This window comes from Nymphalis io, chromosome Z (assembly GCF_905147045.1).
Source record: "Nymphalis io chromosome Z, ilAglIoxx1.1, whole genome shotgun sequence".
NCBI classification, from domain to species: Eukaryota; Metazoa; Arthropoda; class Insecta; order Lepidoptera; family Nymphalidae; genus Nymphalis; species Nymphalis io.
The window spans coordinates 5,057,684-5,074,661 of NC_065918.1; the positions used below are offsets into that span (position 1 = coordinate 5,057,684).

Below are 16,978 nucleotides of genomic sequence, written 5' to 3' on the forward strand. Positions count from 1 at the left end.
GGTTTCGGGCGTTTTCAGAGCGTCATGGTAGCATGCGCAAGCGATCCCGTGGCACTCGTCGTTAAGACGGAAAGGGTATCACTAGTTTTATAGTGGGTATTGCAATGTTCGGGGCGCACTCGCTCTGTTCCAGTGGAGGAAACGCGTTAATGCTTTTTTCCAGCGATAAAACAAACGTTAGGCTTAGAAAGAGAGAAAAAGTTCAAGAAAGAAAAAAATGTTAATCAATTTAAATATTTACACACACCAGAAAGAAATTGTTTATTAAAAATATAAGGTATGTATTAAAAATATGTTGTTTTGACTTTTTTTCATTCAAACTAACATTAAGTAATAAGATTTTATTTAACATTATAATTCATTAGAACTCCACCCAGCGATGTCGATACTAAACATTTACAATTTATACCTTACATGACACCACTAGCGACACCTGGCGAATTAAGCGTGAACTCTCACTCTTCGTATTAAGAGTTTCGTTATAGAAAGATAGTTGGCGCTACTAGCTAGCATGAAGTTACGCACGTCACATTACGTCAATATTAACGAAGTAAGCAATATCAAAAACGACACATTAAAAATTTAGGCGAAAATGACGATAAAGTCGTTTCGAAATTTGAATCAACAAAAACATACTATTACATAATATTAATTCCACTGTTAGTACTATTATTATTGCAGAACTATTTCAAGCAAATTACGTTCCCTTTTTTAAAATAAAATACATCGCTTCCTAGAAATAAAATAGACAACATGTTTTACCTTTTTCCTTATAAATGTAAAACGTTTGTAAAATAATTTCCCTTGAATGCCGTAAAAAACGACCATTTGTGAAGTTCCGTTTTGTTTCTCTCTGTAATTACTTTATAGAATTCTAAGAAAATTTTATTCGACGTACTCAACTAAGTAATTACTCAATGCGACTATTTACCTAGACCGTATCCAGCAAACTACTTTATATATAGCCAAGTAATACGTCATGATATCGATATTATGGTATGAACGAGTTTATATAAATACATGAAGACATTTTCATAAAAAGGATGGGTGTATTAATCGTATTTTTATTTAGATTATGTAGGTATATGGATCAATTATAATTAATGTCGCACACTTAAGATAAAAGTTATATTAATAGTGTGCCGTTGACGACGGTGCTTCATGAAGCGGACATGAGCGTTTAAATAGCAAGTATTTTTATCGATTGCCACAGTTAAAAATAGTACATCGCACATGTGTTGACAACGCTTAAGACAACTGAAATGAAAATAAAAGAGGTTTCAATGCGGGAGATGTCTAGACATCGCATAAAAGTTGTTGAGTCGATTAAAGTGTTGTTTTTATTCTGATTTGACAGAAATATAAATATATATTTAAAAAGAAATACATCAATAAAAAAATAACAATTCAATGCTGAATGATGATGAAATCTATGAATGCTTTCTTATAAAATAGTATAAAATTTGCAATTTACTAAATTCAAAACGAATAGCGCAGTGGACCTTTGCAACCCTTTATAAACTTACAAACATTTATTTTATAATTATTGTTTGTTTTTTAACTAATTCAATTATTCCTGCCTTTATCAAAAAGATGGTTCATCAGATTGACAATTTTATCGCCATTATAAGTAGCCTACCAAATTTGCATAATTAAGGTTATATTGTTATACGATTATGTCCTCCTTCCACCACGGTGACCATTCACAATAAGCAAACTGCGCAGGATATATTATATTGCATAATTGTGGTGCACAGGTGCACTCTGTGAACTCGTTGGAATAATCCCATTTGACAGCATTCGGCAATCAAACAAGACCGGAGACAGTTCAGCGCAAGAACAGCTGGTTAACGTGCCACCATCCAAACTCTTACATGTTGAGAGTTACTCGATAAAATACTTAAAAACTTTTAGTAGTTCGATCCGGAAATAAAACCCAGGACCTCTGGACCAGCAACATATTAAATTTGCTACTATATTATGACTACTTACTTAAGCTACCTCCATTGAAATCAATAACACCTGAGTCATTTGCACACTCACAGTTTATATTTTTAGTATACTATTTTTTATTTCTAATATTGAAAAAAAAAATTAAAGGAATTGTATGCATTAGCACATGAATACACTTGTAAATTGTTTGTTTCAAGGTTATAAGCTGTTGTCGTAACTGTATATAAGACTGCCTCGTTGGTTTTGTGACTAGTTATAAGGCCGCAGATCTCGACGTCCTGGGTCCAAATTCCAGGTCGAGCCGATAAAAGTTAGTGAGTTTTTCTGTCAATTATTGATTGAAGATGATGTCCCTTAATGAGATGGAAAACTTATGTTAGGTCAAATTATTCGTTATTATATTCGACTTTCATATACTTTTATATTTTCATATCATTTATCCAATTCCACTAAATTAAAATATTTAAAAAAGTTTCCATCTGCAATTCGACTAACCAGCGCCAGCAATTAGCAACTTACGAACTTTCCCTAAGCACCCGCTCTTATGAATTATCTACTATTATATATATCTACTTAAATTTTAATAAAACTTTATAAGTAATATTAATTGTTCCATAACTAAACAAAGAATATTGATTTATTGAAATAGACACTTGTACAGTCTCTTGTTATCAATTAGCTGCTTTATCAGAGCAATGTTTAGAAGTAGCCTTGCATTGTGCGAAACAGGTAGACCTATAAATATACGTTTGGGATTACAGGAAACGTGACACTAGACACATAAAAAATAATAGAACACAATATCATGTAGTATAGCGATTAACCTTACAAGCAACCTGACCCAGTTTCGTACGGGTAGATAAATAGATAAATAGATATTTAGAGTCCGGACTTTTATAAAGGACTGTTTAGGAGAATAACTTGCTCGATATGGAATCCCTCAGAAGGTACGAAGGTAGACTAGATAAACAAATACGATCGTATCGTTTGTTAATTTTCACACAATAATCATAAATGGTAGAGGTTGGCAATACAAATTATAAAATAAGAAAACTTAATAGTGAACACTTCCAAAAATAGTAAACAGTAACTAAAGTATATTAATAACATCCTTTGTATATATTATAACTTTAACAGGGGCAGGCAACTTAATTCGATTTAAATAATATGCTACTCTAATAAGCAAGAAATTTCTTAGAATCCACTAGTGAAACACCTTACATGTAAGCATATTTTGCACATAAATAATTAGAATTTATGTTATTCTACAAATTTACTGCTCTCGAAAATTTTCTCTTTTAAGACAAAGTAATCAATTTTAAAGTGGGTAAGTAATAGCATGTACTTAAGTTTTATTATTACTTATATAAAAATAATACAAATAGAATATTACAGTTATAGAAATAAATTGTACTATTATTTTCTAAAAAATATTTGAAACGAACGAATGACATTGAAGAATTTGTTTCAAAATTGTCCTATAATTGTGGACGCATGTTCACATTTCATTTCTTCGGCCGCGGATACGTGTCTACGGTGCGGCACCAGCCACCGTGTAACGGCACGGCGCCACTACCGGGAGACGGCACGACGTTTGCCGTGGCACGCGGCCTCGCCCGTATATTTATGTATATTAATTAAGGACTGCTCTTATTTCGTATCCATCGGGTACTTTTCATATGTGGTTTTATTCATATTATGGTTAATTATGATGGCCTCCTTAATCGTAGCGTAACAAAATAAATACCAGATTTTATAATAATCATGCGCTTTTATATTTATATAATATAATTTTATAGCACAGCAAAATTCTTTCAGTGTTCTGCGTGATACCCGAAGAAACATACAATTAACGGTTTTATAATAATACAGATAATTGTAAGGAAAGGCCTAGAACAATAAGAACAGAAACTACTACATTCTCGGAGTTAATTAATAAGCGAGACTCATTTCTCAAATAAAGCCAGCTTTAGAGAAAAGATAATGTAGCTGTTTTGTTTTCATATTAATTAGGTAAATGCTTTGCAGTTGAGATATTAGGACGCCTGTTAATTGTTAAGCGGATTATGATTTACCGTACATACAATTATTAAATTATATACACATACGAATTAATTTAAAAAACACATGTAGCTAATTTACGTAATAGTAAAAAAAACAAAACACCGATTTTAAATAAATATATAATATAATATATGTATGAAAAAGCAAAGATGGCCCATTGGATAGAAGAAGTAAATGATAATGCCCTTAATTTATTTTTATAAATCGTCGGTGAAAGAAAACATATTGAGCCAAATTCTGCCACATGTGTATCCAAATATCCACAATAAACTACAAATCCTTAAATTTGCCCATCAAAACATTATCAGAAGCATTAACGGTTTACTAGCGGCCCGACTTCATGCGGGTGAAATAATAGAAATAATAGAATGGAAAAAAACTGAATGTTATTGCAGCGCCACCTATCGGGCGCCATCTAAACTACTAGGGATCTACAAAGGAATTATGTATTATGCGATTATGATTGACTATTAACTAATTAAATGGGAGCGTAATCACAAAAAAGGTACCAATAGCTCGCCGGTATCGCTATAAAATACGATGACATAAGGCATTATTATTTACATCCCTTGTCTTTTTGCCAAACTAACGTTAGTGAACTTTACATTTGGCACACGAGCGTGTCTGCGCTGTTACGTTAAATATATTCGGCGTCACAATCGAGTCACAGTAGCTCAACGTCTCAACCAGCTGGCACAAATCCAGACTAAACGCAACAATATCTACTACTTAATACAATGGAAAAATAACTCACTACCGCAGTGATACCTACTTCATAACAATCACATACTTGTTTCATAACAAACACATACTCTCTTCATAACTAGCAAATATTTGCTTTATAACTAGCACATATTTCGTAACTACCTGTGCCCGCAGTTTCATCTTTAATAAGAATTAACGACTTGTTTATAAAACGATTTCGCAGATAATGCATTATTTAAGAATAAATTTGATTACTTTACAAAAGGTTGACTTACGGACATTTTTTAGAATTTTTCAAGAACAACAATTACGTACATATATGATTTAATTGTTGTCTAACTTTAACCGTTTACGCAGCCCACGAAACGGAAGCTCTCAAAAGGAATAAATTTTCCGTAGCTTGATTTAGCCTTTAATTTTCATCGTAAATGCTATCCAACACTAAAATAATTTCTCATTTCGAACCAGCAATTCCTGAAATTAGCACGTTCAACAAAACAAACTCCTCAGCTTTATAATATCAGTATAGATAAATAAAGTTTTCAGTGATTTGAATAGTATTGTTTAATCTGAATATATTGAAGTAATAAAAAAAAATGTACAAATTGGTCATTTACAGCATTAACAACGACGTGGGTTACGGGGGCATCTGCGCTAAAGCATAGTAGATCTGACTTAGACTTTTATTAAAAAAAAAAATTTCAATCCACGTCAGTCAGTTAGCGGTCACTATAAAATATATTAAGTCAAACTATAGGAATTATTTTAAGTTCACTAATGAAAAAAACGCCGTATAACTATACTTTTTTTTAAACCAGAATGACATTTAACTCTTTTTACTTTCTTCCTTTACCTTATAACTTTACTTATATAATTTAAATTAAGCGCGAACGAAGCCGCGGGCAATAACTATTTAAATATATAGTATCAAAAAAACAAAATAAATGTGTATTACATATATTATTATATTTCTTTTTAATCCGTAATATTTACAGTTTTCTTAACAAGCTACTACCATAACGTACTACGTAACGTAAATATATTACAAACGAATACAGACAGAGCTTGACCAGGTCCCTGTTACCATGGAGCGCCTTGCTTAGGGTGCTTTCGCTGCAAATAGCTCAATGCTATAGACAACAGCGCAGCAATGGACGTGCCTTAAACATACGCGTGGGCGCGTTTAAACGACGTATGTCCAGCATAAGCTGAACCCTATTTAATGTGATTGATCATATCGATCTGAGCTCAACTTACATTGAAACACTTAATTTGAATTACTAAATCTGTAAAATTGACCTTTTTTTAACTTTGTTTTGTTCCTATAAACTTTCAATTATCACCCTTTTACAGATTATCATTTCTGGGTAGCTAAAGTCTCAGCAAATTGACATGAACAGTTATTTTATAGCATTTTTATCGAATAAATTATCGACGTGATTCTTTAAATTGACATAACTTTTTTATTTATAAACCAATTGAAATAAAACAAAGATTAAATTTTAAGTGGTTTGCAGCATACATTGTGAAATTGAGTGGAAACCGCACTCAAATCCGTTAAGCTAGCTAAGATTCGCGTGCACAAAAGCACAGACAAACAGACAAAATTTCTAAACGTCATTGTTTTAGGTTCTATTGCGTTGAGAAGGCCCCCGATAATAGTTTTACTCATATATCTACCATGTACAGACGATCAGACGACGACAGCGATCGGTTAGATTTTTATTACATGTATAGACAACCACATACTTCCTTCATAACAAACACATACTTGCTTTAGAACTAGCGGATATTTCATAACAAGCACTTACTTGCTTTAGAAATAGCGGATATTTCATAACAAGCACTTACTTGCTTTAGATCTAGCGGATATTTCATAACAAACACATACTTGCTTTAGAACTAGCGGATATTTCATAACAAACACATACTTGCTTTAGAACTAGCGGATATTTCATAACAAACACATACTTGCTTTAGAACTAGCGGATATTTCATAACAAACACATACTTGCTTTAGATCTAGCGGATATTTCATAACAAGCACTCACTTGCTTTAGATCTAGCGGATATTTCATAACAAACACATACTTGCTTTAGAACTAGCGGATTTTTCATAACAAACACATACTTGCTTTAGAACTAGCGGATATTTCATAACAAACACACACTTGCTTTAGAACTAGCGGATATTTCATAACAAACACATACTTGCTTTAGAACTAGCGGATATTTCATAACAAACACATACTTGCTTTAGAACTAGCGGATATTTCATAACAAACACATACTTGCTTTAGAACTAGCGGATATTTCATAACAAACACATACTTGCTTTAGAACTAGCGGATATTTCATAACAAACACATACTTGCTTTAGATCTAGCGGATATTTCATAACAAGCACTCACTTGCTTTAGATCTAGCGGATATTTCATAACAAACACATACTTGCTTTAGAACTAGCGGATTTTTCATAACAAACACATACTTGCTTTAGAACTAGCGGATATTTCATAACAAACACACACTTGCTTTAGAACTAGCGGATATTTCATAACAAACAAATACTTGCTTTAGAACTAGCGGATATTTCATAACAAACACATACTTGCTTTAGAACTAGCGGATATTTCATAACAAACACATACTTGCTTTAGAACTAGCGGATATTTCATAACAAACACACACTTGCTTTAGAACTAGCGGATATTTCATAACAAACACATACTTGCTTTAGAACTAGCGGATTTTTCATAACAAACACATACTTGCTTTAGAACTAGCGGATATTTCATAACAAACACACACTTGCTTTAGAACTAGCGGATATTTCATAACAAACAAATACTTGCTTTAGAACTAGCGGATATTTCATAACAAACACATACTTGCTTTAGAACTAGCGGATATTTCATAACAAACACATACTTGCTTTAGAACTAGCGGATATTTCATAACAAACACATACTTGCTTTAGAACTAGCGGATATTTCATAACAAACACATACTTGCTTTAGAACTAGCGGATATTTCATAACAAACACATACTTGCTTTAGAACTAGCGGATATTTCATAACAAACACATACTTGCTTTAGAACTAGCGGATATTTCATAACAAACAAATACTTGCTTTAGAACTAGCGGATATTTCATAACAAGCACTTACTTGCTTCATAACAAGCACATAACTAGCGTAACCAGTTTTACTAAAAGAAATTGCGATGTGGCTTTTTGTTGTGCATCAGAATGACTGTACAAAGTGACAAACCAACATTAAAATGTGGACCCGGTTCAGTATTTATTATAATATTATCCACACATAGACCTGACCTTCAAAAAAGATAAATATGAATAGATTTCGAAATATATAAAAATACGCATATTCACAAAAACATTTGTTTTTCTCATTTGTTACATGACATTTGTTATTTCAATTAATTTTACAAAACCAAAATAGTGGGGAAATTGCACACACCGAGTTAAAAAAATTAACTGCTAAATGTACTGTCTTAGGGGTAGAAGTGATAAATCGTATGAAATCAAATTATAGTAAGTACCCATATTTTACATGGGTAAGCATGGGTTTGCGAACGATGATAATTTAAATGACAAGCAAAACTGCAAGATAAAGTCAGGGAGTCGCACGAATTTGAAAAGATACGTTACGTTTATGAAATGAAATTTTAAAAATATTATTGCTACGAATAAATATTCAGAAACTTTTCTGATAGGACATTTAATCTTACCTTTTTCGCTATAATTCCAAAAAAAATACTTTTTCAAGAGATGTCCTTGAAGACTTTTTCAAATGAGACTATATTGGCAGATTTCAACAGAAAAATTTCATCAGTGATTTACTTTAAACTTGATTTCGTTTCAGTATCCTGGTTTAACCAATATTTGCGATGTATAAAAAATATAATAATAATAATGTCCTCCAGACCGATTTTACCCATTAGCCAACTGCGCAATACATATTATATGCACAAGTGTATGCGCAAATACAAGTGCATACTACTGTCTATTACCTAATTCTCATAATCCGTTACGAAAGCAATCCTACACGACCGGGAATAGTTCAGGCGCAGGACCAACGGCTTTACGTTCTTTCCGAGGCACTGGAGTGTACACACATCTAACTTCCAGACTCCAGGCTGCTATTGTGAATTTTCGACAGAAAAACCCAATAACTTTTTATTGGCCCGACCTGGGATTTGAACCCAAGACTGCGGCCTTACGTTTAACCACTAGACCAACAAAGCAGTCATAATCAAAAATGTATAGAAAAATAAATACACAAATACTGATCTGAAACGGTTTGTTTATTCAAGTCATGCATATATTTATTTTTTTGTGAAAATTGCCTTAATCTTTTTTTTTATATATTGTTATCTAGTGTTAACAATTAAAACATAGTTAAGCATATTATTAGCTTAATATAGTGACAATAACAAAATAAATTTATTACACATATCATGCATCGTCTGCGCATAAAATTTGTCGAAAATTAGTAAAACGTCTTTTCAATATACTCCATATTGTATACTGACTCTAAAACGTCACTTGGACACTACACAGCCCACATGTTGTAGGCAAATGTTGTGATTCATTTCACTGTCCCCCAAATTATTGGCACCGCTCTAAGAACATAAAGTGACGCATTGTGCGACGTAATAGGGGCAAAAAGTGGACATCGTAGCAACATGAGAATCAAGCTTATAATTAAACTGAATACATATATACGTCATACATATTTTTAAAACATCTATACATATAAATAAAATTGAAATGTCTCCGATTTAAAAAAAAAGCCTCTTTTTAAGTTAATATTATGGCTATTAGCGATTTACCAAAAACCAAAATATTCATTTTTAAAAATTTTGTCTGTCTGTCTGTTTTTCCAGGCTAATCTTTGAAACGACCAAAAGATACAATTTGAAATAACTGAATTATTATAAGTATTTCAAGGTTCCGTTTAGTCTTTACTTCATAAAAATCGGTTAAGTCTATCAAAAGTTATAACAACATACGTGTTTTTGTTATTATCTATACACATATAATGGCTTGTCTTGATTGATTCATCAAAGCAGAGCCACAGGAGTTAGAAACTTGAAATTTTGGCCGTTGATGCATTTTATGATGTAAACCTCTAAGGAAAATTTTCTGAAAATTCCATCCAAAAGGGTTAAAATAAGGGATAAACGGTTGTATGCAAACCCGCCATTTTCAAAGTTAAAGACATGAAATTTCATATACAAGTTTCTGGTTAGAAATAAATAAATATGTATTTCAGCTTTTTTAAAAACTACGACGTAAGAGGGTAAAATAAGTTTTGATAATTTGTATGGGGATTCCATCACTTTTGATATAAGAAAAATTATATTAAAGCTTCAGAGAAAAAATAAATGCATACGTATTTCATTGTTTCATCGTCGTCGTTGTCGAAAAAAAAATCATATCTGCTCGAAATTTACTATTTGTGTTTCTTGATTGAATTGATAAACATGTATTTCAAATAATGAAATGGAAAATACACAATGTCTTAATATCATTATCTCTTAGGATGCAAGTAGTATTTCTATTATTGTCAGGTGTACCACTTAATTGGTGGTCTCAAAGCTTTACCGCAACATGACCCTCAATTCATACAGATTTATTTTAGAATGTGCTCAGTGAGAAGCAGTTTTTCTTTCAAGAATACCATCCATGAGAATATTCATTCGAATTTTAAGGTATATATTTCCCTCTTCCCTATTACAATCCCAATGTCCCAAGGCATTGATTTTAGTGAGAACTGATCATCTATTTACAGTAAGTTTAATAGTTTTGTTTAATGTGAATTTGATAGAAAAAAATATATATATTTATACGCTTGCTCATTTATAAACATTATCCAAAGGCGTTAATGATCAGATTTCAGCAACAGAATAGACGCTAGGAAAACAGTTACAAAATAAAATGTTCTTTAAACCCATAAGTCATTTTAAAATATATTAATAGCTTTGTCATCATCAAATAACAGATGAGGGTATATATTTCTAATAACGTATCTCTTAAAGTGTAACTACAGGGATTCACAGAAGTTCACTGATGATTATTAAAAGAATAATGATCAATCTAAAAATAAAAAAATCCCTTAATATACTTTTTTTGAAACAGAATGGCATTTCATGCTTCTTACTTTTGAATCACAGACTTCCAAACGATCATTTATTCTTTAATTATATTTAAGCGCGAGTGAAGCCGCGAGCAACATCTAGTTATGTAATAAATCTAAGATAGATTTTGTTTTAGGCAATATTAATAAATTCTCCTTTGCCTGCATTTTTATCATCCTCTTAACCAAGTATCTAACGATACCTAAAATAGTAAGAGTTTGTTAAAAGAAATTACTTTATTAATATGGTTTACATTTTAATATTATTCAAATAATATTCCACTCTCATCGACATCATATAAGGAAGTAATTACGATCAAGCTAGCTAGCAAAAACACAATAGCACAAATAGAAATAAGAAAAAAATAATGGAAGAAAAATATAAGCCCAGTAAGCCGTAAGCCTATTTACTTGCACTTAATACAAAACGCTATTCTATGCCACTTTCGGTTATCAAGCTTAAAGAAAAGTAACATGATATACAGTTCTTATCATCATAAGTCATATTTTTATATAAAGTGTTTGTAGTATGTAATTTTGCATAGTCATGTCACATTATTATCGAAATACAAATTTTAAAACAGCCAATTTAAATTAAAATAACGCCGTCGCCGGTCCCCCGACGGAAGTTGAATACGGAAATTGATGGTGTAAAATATATAAAATAGAGTTTTCAATAACATAGATCAATAAAACAGTGCAGTAATATAGAGCAAATAAGTATCGAGACGGCGGAGAGGGCTTGGCGGCGTTAAGAGAGCGTTCGCCGTTCGCCGTCACGGCATACGAATCGATCTCACCTAAGATATCTATAGTTACCTCTAGGTGCACTAATAGATGTTTCATGTAAAAAAAACATAACATTAAGTAGCAACACGCGAATTCATATTGGATTTACCGTACAACTGGTATTACACATTTTATCTGTTTTATTATGCTTTAGAAGCTAATTACTGAAACGCATGTTCCTCTTTTATAGAAGGCTTTCAAATCGATCAAAATAGAACAACACATGTTTTATAGGTGATTTACTTTAGAGTTCACTCATAACATGTTAGAGAAACCTAGCTTGCTATATTCCCCTCTGCACACGTCTAAAAGGTCTCAAGGCTGAAGCTTTCGCTTACCCACTGACCAGATGATTTTGGGAAAAAGTAGGTTGCTTTGGATAAACGAGGCGGTATTGCATTACAATTTACAAGCTGTTATAATTTTTTTGGTTTGCTTGCAAAGCGGTACTTTTAAATTAATCCAAAATTAACGACTCACGTTTATGCGACATATTACTATTATTGTAGTCAATCGCTCATATATAATAACTAAATAAGCTTATCATTCAACGATGAAAATAATAGAGTTTTATTGTTGATTTTTTCTTACTAACATTTTATAGTATTTGGTTTATACACATTATCTTCTAGATCACGGTTGCGTTTTCCAGTTCCGGTGGAGCCAAACGCGTTTCAAGGTTATTCTGATACTATTCTCTCGAAATTCGGTGAATCACAAGAATTGTTAGATTAGAAATAATTCAAACTCGAAACAGATGATCATGGCGGACAAACTGATGTCATTCTCAGTTGCTTATAGACCAAAGTGTACCACTTGTTATATGACATCACACTTGACTTATTTTTAGAGTGAGCTAGCTCGTTTGTTTAGATCTTATTTATAATTAATTTGTAACCTTTTGTTGAACATAGTAAATTTCTTTTTTATGGATGTACGTCATTAAACAGTTAACAGTTTAAGAGGTTGCCATAAACTTGGAAGTCGACATTTGATTAAAGGTTTTCTTGAAAATATAGGTTTATTGTATTTTATATCACAACAACTTAACATTATGCAGTTATAACTCCTGCTGAACGTGAACCAAATAGGTTTACCTTTTTATCGGAAATTATAACAAAGGTCAAACGCGCTCAAGTCACGCGATCAGCTTGAGAAGATATATACAAGTACATTTTATACAGGAAGGTAATATAAGTATTAATATAAAAACAGTAAAACAGTCTAAGTTATTTTATTTTTTTTGTTTTAATCTTCTCTGGGAATATAAAACAGATAATCTGAGACTTTGAATAATAACTTTTTTTTTTTAAATATAACAAAGACGTCTACATAAAAATCGGCGAAACAAATACAATATTATATTTATTTTTATGAATATGTCACAGAAACACCTTAACAATTCAGAACATATCATTTATATTTACTCGACAGTAGTAATCATAATACTTTTTTAGTTAAATTTTAAGCTTTACTCTTTATTCTTACCGTTCGATTTAAGCTTTATAATTTCAACTAGTAGTTTCAGAGACATTAAAATATGTTTAAAGAATGTATAGTAAAAAAAGAAGACGTGGGTCGTGTGGTTAGGTAAAGAATATTGGCGAAAAGAATGCTTCGCGTGATACTAATTATATTATAATATTTTAATATTTCTACATTTAAAAAAATAGTTTCATAAAATATTTTTATTATACTCATAAAAACTCTAGCTAGCTTTAGGGTAGCATCTATATACATTTGAACCATAAATGAATGTACCATTTGTTTCTCACCTACATTGCCAAGCCATGCTCAATAGGCAATACTAAATATATATATATATATATAATTATTACGCATTTAACAAATGGATCGTATTAAAAAATAGTATGGTATTTGTGTAATATAGATATTCAACTAAAACATGTACTAATTATTTCCAAAAAATACTTCCATCTAAAGTTTTAACACATCGGACTTGTTTGTGAACAAAATATGGTGGTAGCTTGTTAAACAGATAAGATAAGTTCCTGATATGAAAAGCTTCATGTTTGTAAAGATAAAACCTGCATTTAGACACATAATACTAATGTTGTACTTTGTTGTTTCATAAAATAGTAACCAAGTAAAGTACCTAAATGTAATAACTTAATAATCCATTCTTTATCAAGGAATAGACATATTAGATTTTATTTACTAGAAAACAACATCGCAACTTTGTTTCACAATATTTAAGATATTAAAAAAAACATATTACCATGTGAGCGACAAGTTATCGATTCATTTTAATTTTGAAATAAATGTAATACAACAAATGCGACAGAAAAATTAATGCATTATAAATTATTTTGTGTCATAGCAGGTAAAAGTATTATTGTGGTTTCTTAGCTACAAGACGCTTTAGGAACATATTGTGACCTACCTATGGCATTTGACTGCATGAAACTGATCTACTGGCATTAAGGGATTAACAAAAACTACAAGTTACGAATATCCTTGTATTTTTTCAACTATTTTGTATTTTGTGACACTAATGCGATTCTGCGATAAAACGAAAATTATGCCACGTGAGATTTGTCTTACAACAATAGTTAGAAGGTTTTGAAGGGATGTCTCATATATTTTGTCTTTGCGACTGCTTTGAAACCAGGCTTTCAAATAAATGTTTTTAGCAGACAATGAATAGAATAAAGCAAAGCAGTAATTTAATCAATGGCCTAAAGATGAACTATAAAACAAGCAGCAATAATTTGTTGCCTATTCCTTTCAAACAGATAAAAATAGAAGAGCTGTGCCTAAGTCAAACTACTCAGTTATCTTTTATAGATTTTTTTTTTTTTTTTTTTATAGTAAAGGAAGGCGGACGAGCATATGGGCCACCTGATGGTAAGTGGTCACCAACGCTCTTAGACATTGGCATTGTAAGAAATGTCAACCATCGCTTACATATCCAATGCGCCACCAACCTTGGGAACTAAGATTTTATGTCCCTTGTGCCTGTAATTACACTGGCTCACTCACCCTTCAAACCGGAACACAACAATATCAAGTATTGCTGTTTTGCGGTAGAATATCTGATGAGTGGGTGGTACCTACCCAGACGAGCTTGCACAAAGCCCTACCACCAGATTGCTTAGAATATGTAGATTGCTTAGAATAAGTGGATTCAGATAAATGCACAGCTTATACCAGTATATTCTTATTTTAATAAGATAATGCTATGTTTGAGGTACATTATTTCTTTAATTGATGCCATGATTTAATTTGTATTGTAAGGACATAGTATAATATATGGTATCAAACTGTATACAGAGTGAAATTTTAAAATAAAACAGCTGGGCTAATAGGCTATTACCTCAATGGTTAAAGCTACATCAAAATGATCACAAGATGCTGCCAATTGGTTTTTAAGATATTTGATTAGATTTAACAGATTTTGAGAAAAGAGTAACACTAGTCCACTACCAGCAAGAGAAAGGGTAACTTCCACAAAATTTATTTTAAATGCCCATTATTCCTGTTTCTTAAAAGGATAAGACTTGGATGAACCAACATTGGTTAGAGTACCGGAGAAACCAGTAAAAACAATAAAGCTTTAACATATTTACATAAGTTTAGAATATTTAACGATAATAATATTAATATCAGTAAGAAGACAAAAGATATGTTTAAAAGTGTTATTATTTCTAGTATCATATCACACAATATTTTGTTCAATGATATTTTCTTCTCAAGCCCAGTTCATTAAAATGTGGATGTAATATATTATTGGGTTGATACTATTTACAATGAATATTTGACATATAACATAAACATATTTAAAAAATTACCAAAAAACTAAAACCAGAGGTCTCAAGAGGTAAACCAGGAATTAAAACTTCTAATCTTATGCCAGTAAAAATAACAAAAATACAATTAGTTCCTTTCTGTTGCTTAATCAATTCCTAAAGATAGAATTAAAAGGAACTTCTGACTCAACTTTCTAGTGTGGTTTATAGTTTTAAAACAATGCAGTAACAGTAACAGTCAGATGACATCTAATGAAGAATAGAAATTTCATAGTTTGTATACAAATTAGTTTAATATTTATTTACTATAATTGTTCATTGGGTACTTACTACCATGAATAAGAATATGCATAACCTCCATAGCCATTTCTATACTATGTACAAACATTTAGTTTTAATTGTTGACCAAATGTGTTTGGTGTTCTAAATAGATGATTAATTCTGTACTAAATCAGATATTTCTTCTAGTTCTTTAGTTTCAAGCCCAATAATTCTTATCAGCTTTGAATATTAAAAAAACACTTGAGCGATAATTTGTTTATTCAACTTAAATAAAAGCTTGATTATTGCTATTGTGAAAAAATATCATTATATTTATGTTAGATAAGGTTAAACTTAATAACTTCATGATTTGCCTAGCACTATTTGAAAGATATATAACTAAAGAAGCGAAGGCTAAAGTTATGTAAACAAAAAGTCAATGGAAGAAAAATATTCACTCACCTGTGTAATCATTGTGTTTATCAGGAACGTCTTCATCTTCCACATTACTTAAAATTCTTGTGTACTAAGCTAATCACAGTCAATGCGCACACTTATAATCTTATTACATAAACAACTCAATATAACCTTACTTATTTGCTATATTAAATTTATAAAAACAAAATATACGTAATTTTCTTAAAGCTAATGTTTTCTTATTAAATATATCAGCACTATTGACTAAAAAATAAATGCATTTAATATACAATATTATACGTCTTGACAAAAAAGGTACACAGTAAACAAATGATAATGGAATACATGATTATTATGAAAAACAGTGGATAATTTATTTAATTAAAGAAAATAAGCAACTCAATCTAATACGATTTCTTATTTTGATTTTAAAATGTATATTATTTTTTCACCTACATTGCGCAAAATTCACATTTCACATTTAAACTTCTTTAATTCACTTATTGATTGGATTAAGTCTTATCCTAAGTGCATGTCTTTTAATTTAAAATTCAGAATTGACAACTAATTATCTACCACTGCATTTTGTAGAAACCTACGCCATATTTGCAGAGTAAGTGTTACCATAAAGTAAATTATAAGAATTACATTATATACTCTGTGCTTAGGCTAATATTACAATTAATGGAAATCGTTTCGTACCCTTTATTAAGTCTTATTTTATCAATAAACAGTTTTTAGTATTTTATGGGGAGAAAAAATCAACTTGTTGCCTATAAAAATAACATAACAATAAATAATAAATAGTTTTTATTAAAATGTATCAAATTAAATAAACGATGAAGTGTTAAAAAAAT

The 16,978-nt window shown here is 31.0% G+C and overlaps 2 protein-coding genes across 3 annotated transcripts in view; both read right to left on the reverse strand.

The window, feature by feature from the left end:
* Positions 1 to 16,368, reverse strand: part of LOC126780276 (neuronal calcium sensor 2) — a 68,118-nt gene extending 51,750 nt beyond the window's left edge. Inside the window, exon 1 of the mRNA XM_050504600.1 lies at positions 16,167 to 16,368. The gene's annotated coding sequence lies outside the window, so the exon portion shown is untranslated. The remainder of the gene's footprint in view (positions 1 to 16,166) is intronic.
* LOC126780275 (neurocalcin homolog) overlaps positions 1 to 16,727 on the reverse strand; it is a 74,413-nt gene extending 57,686 nt beyond the window's left edge. The window contains exon 1 of one of the 2 annotated variants that reach the window (XM_050504597.1): positions 16,578 to 16,727. The gene's annotated coding sequence lies outside the window, so the exon portion shown is untranslated. Of the gene's footprint in view, positions 1 to 16,573 lie in introns of both variants that reach the window. The other variant, XM_050504598.1, reaches the window with a different exon arrangement.
* Between the last annotated feature and the right edge of the window lie 251 nt (positions 16,728 to 16,978).